Here is a 16,308-nt window from a genome sequence, read left to right as displayed (position 1 = left end):
GCAGGTGAATGGGGCAGTATTACCATACAGCACTGGCATATTTATAATGGGTGCGGTGTGTGCGCACAAACTACACCCATTATTTTTCATACTTACCCTCCGGAGTTCCACGTCGCAGCAGCAGCAATGCTGAAATCACTGGTTAAATGGCGCGGCGCCGTTTTCCCAGTGTTTTGCGCATGCACAGTAGAAAAAGATTGCTGTGAAAATGGCCACCGCCCCATTTTCTTGGAGCTCTGCGCATGCGGTCTAGACTCTAGGACAGCACTAGGGTCCCCTAGGGAGCCTAGTACCCAGAGTAACAGCGCTGCCGGCTAGAGAGGAGTGGGCCCAGATGGATCCTGCACACTGTTCGCCTCCTCTCTAGAAACGCCTCTGCCATACAGGGTAGATAGCACACTAGGCAGATGCATAGGGCAGTATTACTATTTGGGTTAGGCACCCTAGGCAGTTGAATATGGCAGTATTTATGAAAAGAGCAGCACTTACATTGTTTCATTTTAAAGAACCAATAAAACAACTATTTAACATGTCAAAAGCTGAATATTGCTGAATTTAATGATTTTACATAAAGCAACTGGAAAGTTTAAACTTATTTGTGGTGCTCAGAGTATGTACACATTATACTTTTTAATAATATTAATGGAATTTCATATTGACAATTTTATTGGTAGGGCCTCCCAAAAGTTAGTTTCCCTGGGTCCCCCATAAACTTTAATCCAGCCCTGACGGTCTCTGTGACATCCTGGGGAGATTTGGGAGAATGAAAAATCTACTTTGCCCCATCTTTTCTGGTTTTCTACCAGACCATTATCAATAGCAAAGCTTTGTTTTTGATCTCTTCCATCCTAATATTAAATGTTAAGGAATTATTAGTATTTTATTAATGGTGTTTGTGTGTGTTTTGTGTAACTTCTGATGTCTCTATAATATGCGTCTAGTTTGCCGAAAACTACAATAAAATGGATTGAACTAGAAGTAATCATGGAACGTTCCGCTTGGGTTGGGTCTGGGACAATGCTATTGCTGTGTATTAAGGGGAGCATGTGACTTGCGCTGTAGGGTTGCAATATTTGCTGTGTGCGCTAGTAAAAAATGTAATGCAAAGGTATGTTATAGGGATTAAAAGGAATAAAAAGCCTATGCTTGTTTCAGTGACTAAAGGACACACAGAACACGGGGCTGTCGCCCAGCGGCTTTCTCATCAAGGAAGGATGTTTCTTTCATTTGCTCCTTTCATACTGCCTTCAGAATTACGCATCAATTTATCCCAGGGCAAAAAGCCCTAATGCCGGCGGTGTCTTCCCCATTATTCCATTTTGCTGTGTACATTAAGGGAACTATTGCCAGCAAACCAGACTTCTAGCTACAGCTTTGTACAAGGAGCGGCTTCCTGATAAAATATTGTTAGATAATACCTCTTTCAGACCAGCGTACATTTCCCGAGGTATTGCACGTGAACGCGCATCAACTCAGGGTTGTGCTTTGTCTGAAAGGGTCCTGAAGGAATATCTCGGATCGAGCATCCCGGCATGTGGGTATGGGTCATCTGGTCGACCACACTTAGGTTGACAGTCATTAGGTCGACCACTATTGGTCAACATGCATTAGGTTGACATGGACACTAGGTCGACTTGGTCATTAGGTCGATATGAGTTTTTTTTTACTTTCTCTAACGTCCTAGTGGATGCTGGGGACTCCGTAAGGACCATGGGGAATAGACGGGCTCCGCAGGAGACAGGGCACTTTAAGAAAGAATTTGGATACTGGTGTGCTCTGGCTCCTCCCTCTATGTCCCTCCTCCAGACCTCAGTTTGAATCTGTGCCCGGACGAGCTGGGTGCTACTTAGTGAGCTCTCCTGAGCTTGCTATAAGAAAGTATTTTGTTAGGTTTTTTTTATTTTCAGAGAGATCTGCTGGCAACAGACTCTCCGCTACGTGGGACTGAGGGGAGAGAAGCAGCCCTACTCTCTGAAGCTAGGTCCTGCTTCTTAGGCTACTGGACACCATTAGCTCCAGAGGGATCGTACACAGGATCTCACCCTTTGTCGTCCGATCCCGGAGCCGCGCCGCCGTCCCCCTCGCAGAGCCGGAAGACAGAAGCCGGTGAATGAAGCAAGAAGACTTCGAAATCGGCGGCAGAAGACTCCAGTCTTCACTGAGGTAGCGCACAGCACTGCAGCTGTGCGCCATTGCTCCCATATTAAACCCACATACTCCAGTCACTGTAGGGTGCCGGGCGCAGGGGAGGGCGCCCTGGACAGCAATTAGAGACCTCTTGGCAAAAGTTGGGCATATATACAGTGGGGCACTGTATATATGCATGAGCCCCCGCCATAATTTTACACAGAAACGAGGGACAGAAGCCTGCCGCTGAGGGGGCGGGGCTTCTTCCTCAGCACTCACCAGCGCCATTTTCTCTCCACAGCTCCGCTGAGAGGAAGCTCCCCAGGCTCTCCCCTGCAGAAACACGGTAGAAGAGGGTAAAAAGAGAGGGGGGGGCACATAAATTAGGCGCAAAAACATTATATACAGCAGCTACTGGGTTGACACTAAGTTACTGTGTGATTCCTGGGACATATAGCGCTGGGGTGTGTGCTGGCATACTCTCTCTCTGTCTCTCCAAAAGGCCTTGTGGGGGGGAACTGTCTTCAAAAAGAGCATCCCCTGTGTGTGTGTGGTGTGTCGGTACGCTTGTGTCGACATGTTTGACGAGGAAGGCTATGTGGAAGCAGAGCGGGAGCAAATTAATGTGGGGTCACCGCCGATGGCGCCGACACCTGATTGGATGGATATGTGGAAGGTTTTAAATGATAATGTTAATTCCTTGCATAAAAGGTTGGATAAAGCTGAAACCTTAGGACAGTCGGGGTCTCAGCCCATGCCTGATCCTATGTCGTAGAAGCGCCCACTATCCCAAATTGTTGACACAGATATCGACACGGATTCTGACTCCAGTGTCGATGGCGATGATGCAAAGTTACAGCCTAAATTGGCAAAAGCCATCCGTTATATGATTATAGCAATAAAGGATGTGTTGCACATCACAGAGGAAACCCCAGTCCCTGACAAGAGGGTTCATATGTATGGGGAAAAAAGGCAGGTGGTGACCTTTCCCCCTTCACATGAGCTAAATGAGTTATGTGAAAAGGCTTGGGAATCTCCAGATAAAAAACTGCAGATTTCCAAACGGATGCTTATGGCGTATCCTTTCCCGCCAACGGACAGGTTACGCTGGGAATCCTCCCCTAGGGTGGACAAAGCTCTCTCACGCTTATCCAAAAGGGTAGCCCTGCCGTCACAGGATACGGCCACCCTAAAAGATACTGCGGATAGAAAGCAAGAGGGTACCCTGAAGTCCATTTATATACATTCAGGTACCTTACTAAGGCCGGCAATTGCGTCGACATGGGTGTGTAGTGCTGTAGCAGCATGGACGGATATCTTATCTGAGGAACTTGATACCTTGGACAAGGATACTATATTAATGACCCTGGGGCATATAAAAGACGCTGTCCTATATATGAGAGATGCTCAAAGAGACATTAGCCTTCTGGGCTCTAGAATAAATGCAATGTCAATTTCTGCCAGAAGGGTCCTGTGGACTCGGCAATGGACAGGCGATGCCGACTCAAAAAGGCACATGGAGGTTTTACCTTACAAGGGTGAGGAGTTGTTTGGGGACGGTCTCTCGGATCTGGTCTCCACAGCTACTGCTGGAAAGTCAATTTTTTTGCCGTATGTTCCCTCACAACCTAAGAAAGCACTGTATTACCAAATGCAGTCCTTTCGATCACAAAAAGGCAAGAAAGTCCGAGGTGCATCCTTTCTTGCCAGAGGCAGGGGTAGAGGAAAGAAGCTGCACAATATAGCTAGTTCCCAGGAACAGAAGTCCTCCCCGGCTTCCACTAAATCCACCGCATGACGCTGGGGCTCCACAGGCGGAGCTAGGCCCGGTGGGGGCGTGTCTCCGAAATTTCATTCACAAGTGGGTTCACTCCGAGGTGGATCCCTGGGCGATAGAGATTGTGTCTCAGGGATACAAGCTGGAATTCGAAGAGATGCCCCCTCACCGATACCTCAAATCGGCCCTGCCAGCTTCCCCCTTAGAGAGGGAAATAGTGTTAGCTGCAATTCACAAATTGTATCTTCAGCAGGTGGTGGTCAAGGTTCCCCTCCTTCAACAAGGAAAGGGTTATTATTCGACCATGTTTGTGGTACCGAAACTGGACGGTTCGGTCAGACCCATATTAAATTTAAAATCCCTGAACATATACCTGAAAAGGTTCAAGTTCAAGATGGCATCGCTCAGAGCGGTCATCGCAAGCCTGGAAGGGGGGGATTTTATGGTGTCTCTGGACATAAAGGATGCATACCTTCATGTCCCCATTTATCCACCTCATCAGGCGTACCTCAGATTTGTGGTACAGGATTGTCATTACCAATTCCAGACGTTGCCGTTTGGTCTCTCCACGGCACCGAGAATATTTACCAAGGTAATGGCGGAAATGATGGTGCTCCTGCGAAAGCAAGGGGTCACAATTATCCCATACTATCTCCTCATAAAGGCGAGGTCCAGAGAGCAGTTGCTGATCAGCGTAGCACGCTCTCGGGAAGTGTTAAAACAGCACGGCTGGATTCTAAATATTCCAAAGTCGCAGTTGATTCCTACGACTCGTCTGCCCTTCCTGGGCATGATTCTGGACACAGACCAGAAGAGGGTCTATCTCCCAATGGAGAAGGCTCAGGAGCTCATGACACTGGTCAGAGACCTATTAAAACCAAAACAGGTGTCGGTGCATCACTGCACGCGAGTCCTGGGAAAGATGGTGGCATCATACGAGGCCATTCCCTTCGGCAGGTTCCATGCGAGGACCTTTCAATGGGATCTGTTGGACAAGTGGTCTGGATCACATCTACAGATGCATCGGCTGATCACCCTATCCCCCAGGGCCAGGGTGTCTCTCCTGTGGTGGCTGCAGAGTGCTCACCTTCTAGAGGGCCGCAGATTCGGCATTCAGGACTGGGTCCTGGTGACCACAGATGAAAGCCTCCGAGGGTGGGGTGCAGTCACACAGGGAAGAAATTTCCAAGGTCTGTGGTCAAGTCAGGAGACTTGCATTCACATCAATATCCTGAAACTAAGGGCCATATACAACGCCCTAAGTCAAGCGGATACCCTGCTTCGCGACCAATCGGTGCTGATTCAGTCAGACAACATCACCGCAGTGGCTCATGTAAACCGCCAAGGCGGCACAAGGAGCAGGGTGGCGATGGCGGAAGCCACCAGAATTCTTCGCTGGGCGGAGAATCACTTAAGAGCACTGTCAGCAGTGTTCATTCCGGGAGTGGACAACTGGGAAGCAGACTTCCTCAGCAGGCACGACCTCCACCCGGGAGAGTGGGGACTCCATGAAGAAGTCTTCGCGCAGATTGCAAGTCGGTGGGAACTGCCACAGGTGGACATGATGGCATCCCGCCTCAACAAAAAGCTACAGAGGTATTGCGCCAGGTCAAGAGACCCTCAGGCGATAGCTGTAGACGCACTAGTGACACCGTGGGTGTTCCAGTCGGTTTATGTATTTCCTCCTCTTCCTCTCATACCAAAGGTGCTGAGAATCATAAGAAAAAGAGGAGTGAGAACAATACTCATTGTTCCGGATTGGCCAAGAAGAACTTGGTATCCGGATCTGCAAGAAATGCTCACAGAGGACCCATGGCCTCTGCCTCTAAGACAGGACTTGTTGCAACAGGGGCCCTGTCTGTTCCAAGACTTACCGCGGCTGCGTTTGACGGCATGGCGGTTGAACGCCAGATCCTAGCAGAAAAAGGCATTCCGGATGAGGTTATTCCTACGCTGATAAAGGCTAGGAAGGACGTGACGGCTAAACATTATCACCGTATATGGCGAAAATATGTTGCTTGGTGTGAGGCCAGGAATGCCCCTACGGAGGAATTCCAGCTGCGCCGTTTCCTTCACTTCCTACAGTCGGGAGTGACTTTGGGCCTTAAATTGGGTTCCATTAAGGTCCAGATTTCGGCTCTATCCATTTTCTTTCAAAAAGAACTGGCTTCTCTTCCTGAAGTCCAGATGTTTGTAAAGGGAGTGCTGCATATTCAGCCCCCTTTTGTGCCTCCAGTGGCACCTTGGGATCTTAACGTGGTGTTGAGTTATCTGAAGTCACACTGGTTTGAGCCACTCAAAACCGTGGAGTTAAAATTTCTCACGTGGAAGGTGGTCATGCTATTAGCCTTGGCTTCAGCTAGGCGTGTGTCAGAATTAGCGGCTTTGTCACATAAAAGCCCCTATCTGGTTTTCCATATGGACAGGGCAGAATTGTGGATCCGTCCACAATTTCTGCCAAAAGTGGTGTCATCCTTTCATATGAACCAACCTATTGTGGTGCCTGTGGCTACTCGTGACTTGGAGGATTCCGAGTTACTAGATGTGGTCAGGGCTTTGAAGGTTTATGTAGCCAGAACAGCTAGAGTCAGGAAAACTGAGTCGCTGTTTATCCTGTATGCATCCAACAAGCTGGGTGCTCCTGCTTCAAAGCAAACTATTGCTCGCTGGATCTGTAACACGATTCAACAGGCTCATTCTGCGGCTGGATTGCCGCTTCCAAAATCAGTAAAAGCCCACTCCACAAGGAAGGTGGGCTCTTCTTGGGCGGCTGCCCGAGGGGTCTCGGCATTACAGCTTTGCCGAGCAGCTACTTGGTCAGGTTCGAACACTTTTGCAAAGTTTTACAAGTTTGATACCCTGGCTGAGGAGGACCTTGTGTTTGCTCATTCGGTGCTGCAGAGTCATCCGCACTCTCCCGCCCGTTTGGGAGCTTTGGTATAATCCCCATGGTCCTTACGGAGTCCCCAGCATCCACTAGGACGTTAGAGAAAATAAGATTTTACTTACCGGTAAATCTGTTTCTCGTAGTCCGTAGTGGATGCTGGGCGCCCGTCCCAAGTGCGGACTTCTTCTGCAATACTTGTATATAGTTATTGCTTAAATAAGGGTTATGTTTGGTGGCATCAGGGTTGATCTGATGCTCCGTTGTTGTTCATACTGTTAACTGGGTAAGTTTATCACAAGTTATACGGTGTGACTGGTATGAGTCTTGCCCTGGATTCCAAAATCCTTTCCTTGTACTGTCAGCTCTTCCGGGCACAGTTTCTTTAACTGAGGTCTGGAGGAGGGACATAGAGGGAGGAGCCAGAGCACACCAGTATCCAAATTCTTTCTTAAAGTGCCCATGTCTCCTGCGGAGCCCGTCTATTCCCCATGGTCCTTACGGAGTCCCCAGCATCCACTACGGACTACGAGAAATAGATTTATCGGTAAGTAAAATCTTGTTTTTTTTGCTGTCATTTTCTTCATAAAGTGACAGGGAACCCCAATTAGTGCAGCGTGTCCCCTCGCATGGCGAGCGAACTTCGGGAAAGGTGCCTCACTCCACTGGCGCTGCGCTCGGCACAGGTTACTATTCCCAATCGTAGTCCACGTGGATCGTAAAGTATGAAAAAGTAAAAAAAAAAAAAAGTGAAGAACTCATGTCGCCCTTTTTCCATGTCGGCCTTGTTCATGTCAACCTAATGACTATGTCGACCAATAGTGGTCGACCTAATGACTGTCGACCTAAGTGTGGTCGACCTAATGACTGTATCCCCGGGCATTTCACCCCATATCGTGACCTGGGTTGAGTCCGGAATCGACCTGGGAAGCTGTGCAGTGTGAACAGGTAAGCCGGGTCACGGCGACTCAGCATCCATTATCTGCATAGGAGGAGGCAGCGCTTGGAGATGATCATCTCCAAGCGCTGCCTCCTGTAGCGTCGGGGGTGACGTCACCAACCCAGCAATATTCCAGGTCGGGCCGCAAGTCTGAAAGGGGTGTCAAGCCAGGTTGCACCCGTGTATAAATTCCCGGGTGTAACCGGGCTCTACCAATCTGAAAGGGGTATTAGTCGTTTGTTATTACTGGATTGCTGTAAGCGTTGTAAATCTGTTCCTAAGTGCATTGACTTTGAAGTAGACATAACTTTGTTTTACCACAAGGTGGCAGAATTCTCTCATCTTTCACCACAATGCATATACACCGCTGTCAGACTGCGTACCACTGTAGCAATGACACATAGCATTTTGTTACTGGTAGTGACATTGCAGTCCAACCATCATTAGTGGGACATTGAATTATCTGCCCTTATTTCCATTAATGTCACAGACATTCACAGTCTTTCTCCAACAGTAGAAGAACTGGTAAAATAACTATTAGTTTCCTTGATTCCCATAATACCGTCCTCAACACACATTTAAAAAAACAAACAAATTGCTAGAAAGTGCGCCCCGTCTCTCATACACAGCAGGGACATTACTGTCTGCCCTGAATAGTTGTACAGCTCCAATATGTCTGCCTCCGCTGTTTATATGAGTGTTACCCATAGTGAGACATAAGAAAGAGAAGGGACATCATCATAACAGAAGTATACAAGACTGTCTCTAGTTGACAATTATTACTTTCCTGCAGGATTAAGCCATCCTCACGCTGTGTGACCCCACCTACCAAAATGTAACCTTAATGACATTTAAGAATGTAAATTATTGTGGCCAAAATGCGTTCCACAGGGTCAGCCCTAGGCATAGGCGGCAAAGCCATTTGCCTAGGACGACCACCACCTAGCCTCCAGGGGGCGCCAGAAGCTAAAGGGTCTGTTTGGGGTCATGCCATGTCAGTTCAACCAGGCATGTCCACCACCCAGATTTTTATGGAAAAATTTTAGCTAAAGGCCCGTACACACTGGTCGATGTATCGGCCGTTCTCTTGAACGGTTGATACATCGCGGGACCGTCGGCCAGTGTGTACGGGCGATACGTCTGTGAACTCCGTCGTTCACAGACGTATCGCGTCGGCCGTGCAGCACAGCCGACAGCCAATATATCTAACGATATATTGGCCCGTCGCTGTGTGTGTACGGGGCGGTCGTCCGACCGCCCGTACACATGCTGCGGCGGCCGGCGGTGATTGACAGGTGAACTGGGCGGGCGCTCGCCGCCCGCCCAGTTCATGACGTCGGTCCCCCGACGGATCGGGCTGTGTGTATGCACAGCACACTGCCCGATCCGTACATAGATATATCTGCAGATCAATTGATCTGCAGATATATCTAATAGTGTGTACCCACCTTAAGAGAGGATGTCAAAAAAACTATTTCTGCCAAATATTTCGACTGTCTGACAATTTGTTTATTAAATATTGATTTTTCAATGTATTAAATTATTTACTAATCACGGCTTCTTTATCCAGTTTATTTGAAGTATGACTGGTGTTTAGTAAGGAATCACCATGAAATTTGGTCCTCTAAGGTAACTCTTCCTCCTGAATCCAAAAATCCAAATCAAAGCACTTTATCTGCCTTATGTTTTGAGTTACAGCAAAAACGCACGTGTTTCGAAAATACTTAAAAACTCTAGGTTTAATCAACATTCGATATCCCAATTTTTTTTTCTAGGTGCTAAGCAAAGGTATACATTATTACTACACAAAAAATCAGCACGGTACTCTGTTTCATAGTGGAGGGAAAAAAATCATGAAATTGACGTTCAATTACTGTTGTACCGCATACATAATTAACACAAGGAACTATGACATTTTAAAACTTAAACATAACTTGAATCCATAACTTTAGTTGAGTCAACAATCACATTATCTTTCCCTTGTTTGGAACATGTTGTAACTGTCTGTAATTTTCCTTAAAGTGTCAACAGACAGTGCCTTCCGGTACTTCCTTGGATAATAGGCACTTCCGTTACACAGGGGACCTGAATAAAAGGAACAAAACATTGAAGGCCAGGACAACACATTTGGTGATTGGTTTTGTTTCATGAAGTGTACCAGCACATCTTGTTCCTCCTCATTACATTGAATAATATACCCAATGTACCGGATGTTATTGTACACTACTGCTATGTATGTTCCAGGTTGCAGATCACTTTTGTCCCGCCGGGGGGCTATCCAGTTAACCCCGTAAAGCCGCGGCTCGCGCCAGCTTGTCAGGGATTTTGTTTCACCTGCCTCAGGCAGGCGAAACCATATCCACGGAAACGGGGCTGTTTCTATCAAAAACACACTGGTTTCACTGAACACAGGTCCAAAGGTGTCAAAAATTTATGAGTTTTCACTGCTTGCAGACTGGTGCGGTTGGATAGACGTTTATTAGCACCATCACTAAAGTAGTGAACATACTCCAATTTTGGTAATAGTTCCGCTAAGTGTTTCGTAACTACCGTAAAGAAGGCATGCACAGTTATTGCTACATGGTCATAGGTATCACTTATAACACACAGACTCACACAGTTTAAAGTGTCACACAATCATCTTGCCTAAAAATAGATGTAGTCACGCTAATCGTTGCCTTGCGGCATGTGTGCCCGCAAATGCACGCATATGCACGCCAATGGAAGCTTATGAAGCGAACGCCGGCTCTGATCAGATGCAGCACAGCACATTCGAACTATGCTGCAATGCGTATGCTGTGCGCACTCATCGCAGCATAGATAAGTGTGGCTCTATCTGTATACAGCAAATGGGTGAAGTGTTCCTTGTGAAGTGTCCCAGTGGAATTCTTGAATTGCATCCTGATGCACAAATTAATAATTTTCTGCAAAATCTAGTAACATGTAGCTTCTGTTTCTGGTCGAATGGTTTCCTTCAACTGGCGTAGGTATTCAGTCTGCGACTTTGCTGTATACAGATGGGCTGTTGCATCATCAACAGCACTACAAATATCTTTGAATTGTTCCACAGTACTAGTGAGTGTAACAAATTTACTTTGGTCAGCGTTGACCCACTGCTTATAAACAACTATGGGGCATATGCAATTGCGGTCGAATTCCCGAAAATGTCGAAAAACGGGACATTTTCGACCCAAAAAAAAATTCGACAATGCAATACAGTACTTTTCGTCAAAAAAATGGACTTTCCAAATTCGACTTTTTGAAATTCGACATTTGACAAATTCGACATTTCTGCAATGGTACAAATGCGGCATTTCGACAAAAGTATATTCAATTGAAGATTGTAAATTCGACAACAGTGCTTTTAGACAGTAAATTCGTCATTTTCAATCTGCCTCACTTTGCTGGCGGAATCTAATAAAAATTTTTAAAAACATGGTTTTTTTTGTGTGTTTTTATTGGTAATAGCATATCTATTTATATTAGAAGGGATTAGGTACTTGGTTTGTCTATTTAGGAGGCACAAGTATTTTTTATATATTTTTTTAAATATTTTTATTTTTATGGAATGGGTTAAAAATCAGAAAAAAAAATGCGTGGGGTCCCCCCTCCTAAGCATAACCAGCCTCGGGCTCTTTGAGCCGGTCCTGGTTGTAAAAATACGGGGGGGGGGGAAATGACAGGGGATCCCCGTATTTTTAGAACCAGCACCGGGCTCTGCATCCGGTCCTGGTGCCAAAAATACGGGGGACAAAAAGCGTAGGGGTCCCCTGTATTTTTGGAACCAGCACTAGCTGGGGAGATAATGCCACAGCCGGGGGACACTTTGATATCGGTCCCTGCGGCCGTGCCATTAAAACCCCAACTAGTCACCCCTGGCCGGGGTACCTTGGAGGAGTGGGGACCCCTTCAATCAAGGGGTCCCCCCCCTCCAGCCACCCAAGGGCCAGGGGTGAAGCCCGAGGCTGTCACCCCATCCATGGGCTGCGGATGGGAGGCTGATAGCCTTTTGTGAAATGAAAGAATATTGTTTTTTGCAGCAGAACTACAAGTCCCAGCAAGCCTCCCCCGCAAGCTGGTACTTGGAGAACCACAAGTACCAGCATGCAGGGGAAAAACGGGCCCGCTGGTACCTGTAGTTCTACTGCAAAAAAACACCCAAATAAAAACAGGACACGCACACCTTGAAAGTACAACTTTATTACATACATGTCGACACACACACATACTTACCTATGTTGACACGACGTTCGGTCCACTTGTCCAAGTAGAATCCACGGGGTGTACCTGAAAATAAAATTATACTCACCTAAATCCAGTGTCCAGTGATATTTGTAATCCACGTACTTGGCAAAATAAAAAAACACATTTACCCGATCCACACGGACTGAAAGGGGTCCCATGTTTACACATGGGACCCCTTTCCCCGAATGCTGAGACCCCCTGTGACTCCTGTCACAGAAGGTCCCTTCAGGCAATCAGGTAGCGCCACGTCCTGGCACTCTCCTGATTCCCTATGCGCCTCTGAGCTGGCAGACAGCGCATCGCACAGCACCTCCATTAGTTTCAATGGTGGGAACTTTGCGGTCAGCGGTGGGGTTACCCGCGGTCAGCCGCTGACCGTGGGTGACCTCACCGCTGACCGCAAAGTTCCCACCATTGAAGATAATGGAGGGGGCTGTGCGATGTGCGTCTGACAGCTCCGACGCGCATACAGCCAATCAGGAGAGTGCCACGACGTGGCGCTCCCTGATTGGCTGAAGGGACCTTCTGTGACAGCAGTCACGGGGGGTCTCTGCATTCGGGGAAAAGGGTCCCATGTGTAAACATGGGACCCCTTTCAGTCCGTGTGGATCGGGTAAATGCGTTTTTTTGTTTTGCCAAGTACGTGGATTACCAGTATCACTGGACACTGGATTTAGGTGAGTATTAAGTTTATTTTCAGGTACCCCGGATTCGTCGACATTGGAGACGTGGCAGTCGGCGTGTCAACATAGGTAAGTATGTATGTGTCGGCATGTGTGAAATAAAGTTGTATTTTCACGGTGTGCGTGTCCTGTTTTTATTTGGGTATTTTTTTTGCAGAAGAACTACAGGTACCAGCGGCCTGTTTCCCCCCGCATGCTGGTACTTGTGGTTCTCCAAGTACCAGCTTGCGGGGGAGGCTTGCTGGGACTTGTAGTTCTTCTGCAAAAAAACAATATTCTTTCATTTTTACACTTTGCTATCAGCCTCCCATCCGCAGCCCTTGGATGGGGGGGACAGCCTCGGGCTTCACACCTGGCCCTTGGGTGGCTGGGGGGGGGACCCCTTGATTGAAGGGGTCCCCACTCCTCCAGGGTACCCTGGCCAGTGCTGACTAGTTGGGTATTTAATGCCACGGCCGCAGGGAGCGGTATAAAAGTGTCCCCCGGCTGTGGCATTATCTGTCCAGCAAGTGGAGCCCGGTGCTGGTACAAAAAATACGGGGGACCCCTACTCTTTTTGTCCCCCGTATTTTTTGCACCAGGACCAGGCGCAGAGCCCGGTGCTGGTTGTTAAAATACGGGGGATCCCCTGTCATTTTTCCCCCCGTATTTTGGCAACCAGGACCGGCCCAAAGAGCCCGAGGCTGGTTATGCTTAGGAGGGGGGACCCCACGCAAATTTTTTTCGGGTTTTTTACCTTTTTTTTTAACATTTTTAAAAAACGAATCAAAAACCGTCAATTCAGCCGTTTTTCGACAGCGGGACTGTCGAATCCGTTTTTTATTGAATATGTCGAATCCCGGCACCCACCTGCCGGAATTCGATGGTCGAATTGTGTCGAATTTAAAAACGGGCGAAAAAGTGCCGCAATTCGCCCGGAATTGCATATACCCCTATGTCTTCATCATGATGTCACTATCATGAAAAAGTTTTTCAACTATTTTCTGAAGTGCTTCCAGACCTGGGCATTTGTCACATCGATGAAGCATACAAGTTTTTGAGACTAAAGAACAAACAAGGATTTCAGTTACGTCTTTGTAGTCCATCTTTAGTGGTAGAACAGCAACCAATAACTTTTTACGTTTTGATGAGTTTCGCAAACACACACAGAATGCATACCTCTTGCAGCAACGCTAACTATTTGAAAGAAAGATACAGCTCTTTAAAGTTTACTAGGACTAGCCTTTCCTGTGTGTGAATTATTTTTCCTCCTGGAACTTTTACAGAAACAGACTTTCTTTCCAGGGCACATCCAAGAATGTTCATCTTAGTAAAACTGCTGTACCTGATGAACGATTTGTACAGAAAGGGCTTTCCCTCAATATTTTTCAGGTTCAGCCGGTATGCCATGGGCTTCTTTAAGTTTTCTTGTTGTTTTACCATGTATTCTATGATATTAAATAAATTAGGGACTCAAGTTATGTTTAAGTATTAAAATTTCATGATTTCTTGTGTTAATTATGTATGCGGTACAACAGTAATTGAACGTCAACTTCATGATTTTTTTCTCCATTATGAAACAGAGGTGGTCATTCCGAGTTGTTCGCTAGCTGTTTTCGGTCGCTGCGCAGCAATCAGGCAAATAATCGGCATTTCTGCGCATGCGTATGCGGCGCAATGCGCATGCGCGACGTACTTTCACAACATCCGAAGTAGTTTCACACAATGTCTAGCGACGCTTTTCAGCCGCACTGCTGGCCGCATAGTGATTGACAGGAAGTGGGTGTCTCTGGGAGGTAACTATCCGTTTTCGGGGAGTGTGTGGAAAAACGCAGGAGTGTCAGATACAAACGCAGGCGTGGCTGGCCGAACGCAGGGCGTGTTCGTGACGTCAAAACAGGAACTAAACAGTCTGAAGTGATTGCAAGCTAGGTTTGGAGCTGCTCAGAAACTGCACAATCTTTTTTTGTAGCAGCGCTGCGATCCTTTTGTTCGCACTTCTGCTAAGATACACTCCCAGAGGGCGGCGGCTTAGCGTTTGCACGGCTGCTAAAAGCAGCTAGCGAGCGAACAACTTGGAATGAGGGCCAGAGTACCATGCTGATTTTTTGTGTAGCAATAATGTATACCTTTGTTAAGCACATTAAACATTTTTGAATATCTAATGTTGATTGAACATAGCGTTTTTAAGTCTTTTCGGAAAACATGCGTTTTTATCGTAAGTCAAAACGTAAAGCAGATAAAGTAATTTGGATTGGATTTTTGGATTCGAGAGGAGGTGTTACCTTAGAGGTCCAAATTTCATGGTGATTCCTTAATAAATACCCAAATAAAATATAAACTGGATAAAGAAGCCGTGATTAGTAAATAATTTAATAAATTGAAAAATCAATATTTAATAACCAAATTGTCAGACAGTCGAGATATTTGGCAGAAATAGTTGTTTTGACATCCTCTCTTAACAAAAAAAAAAAAACGTACAAATCTGAGACGGGTGGTGAACATTTCATTTTTTTGTAATTTTTTTTTTTAAAGTGATTTGGTGTGGAATGACCCTTTGGGGATCTGCTGTACATTACTGCACTGGCATTTGTTTTTGATTGAGTTGTCCCAGCAATCCAACACTTGTGCCCAGTCACACAGTGATGGCAAATCTGTGTGTTGGGGCATTGGCAAGAAAGCAGGAAATGCCCTCTTTGCTGTGGAATCTGGTTATACGGTATCATTGCTTAATGAACACATCTGTATACTTTGGCTCTGCTTGTGGGTGGCCAAATTGACAGCAGATGTGATTCTTCAGGGGTCAAACTGAACAGACATACCTGCCTTTGAGTGGTAACCACAGGTAGGAGCAGCTCTGCCACACCCCATTCTGGCCATCTTTAAAGAAGCTGTGTGGTTATGCCTTCCAGTCAAACCCTGGGGCCCCTGTACCCATCCCCCCAGCTTTAGGTGCCCCTTCACTTGCCTTTCATACTAAGTAAATACACTCCTGAAGCAGTTAGCCCATGAAAAAATGTTCTCTTGTTTTTTACTTCAGGCTGCTATTAATGATTTATGATTCTGAACTACAATGGCAACCACAGTCACGTGATTTACTGAGCAGAGAAGCATTGGGATTCCCCTCTGAACTCTGACTGCAGTGTGACATCACATGGCATGCAGAGAGCTATGACCCTGCGGCTGTCTCTGACGGCCACTTTTGCCTGCCAGCCAGCTAGCCACAGGTTGACCAGGTCTGAGCTAGATTTTGTATTCGAAAATAGCTAATGGCAAATCAGAAACATACTTAAAAGGTACTTAGCTTGCTCTTTGAAGAAAATAATAGACATCTTATATATGGGATTGCTGCATTAAACATTAGACGGTTTTCTAATTGCCTAAATTAGCTTTCAAGTACTAAGAGTTGTAAACTTCAATGAAGTAGAGTTAATACTGACTGTTTATACTGCACAGAGAACATGGCACGTGTGTTATTCTGACCGGCCGGATTATTTCCTTCATTAGAGGTTAGAGGCAATGGGGTGTATGTATTAAGCCTTGGAAAGAGATGAAGTGACAAGATAGAAAAAGTATCAGCCAATCGGATTCTAACTGTCATGTTACAGGCTGTGTCTGAAAAATGTCAGGAGCTGGGTGGCTGGTACTTTATCTCTCTCCATGTTATCTCTTT

The 16,308-nt window shown here is 46.5% G+C and overlaps 1 protein-coding gene across 4 annotated transcripts in view; it reads left to right on the top strand.

The window, feature by feature from the left end:
• Positions 1 to 16,308, top strand: part of LOC134936628 (inositol polyphosphate-5-phosphatase A-like) — a 157,303-nt gene that overhangs the window by 82,756 nt on the left and 58,239 nt on the right. The window lies entirely within an intron of this gene.

Source organism: Pseudophryne corroboree, chromosome 6 (assembly GCF_028390025.1).
Source record: "Pseudophryne corroboree isolate aPseCor3 chromosome 6, aPseCor3.hap2, whole genome shotgun sequence".
In the NCBI taxonomy this organism is placed as follows: Eukaryota; Metazoa; Chordata; class Amphibia; order Anura; family Myobatrachidae; genus Pseudophryne; species Pseudophryne corroboree.
Note: the sequence above shows the minus strand (reverse complement) of the source record. Positions and strands in the feature narration are given on the sequence as shown.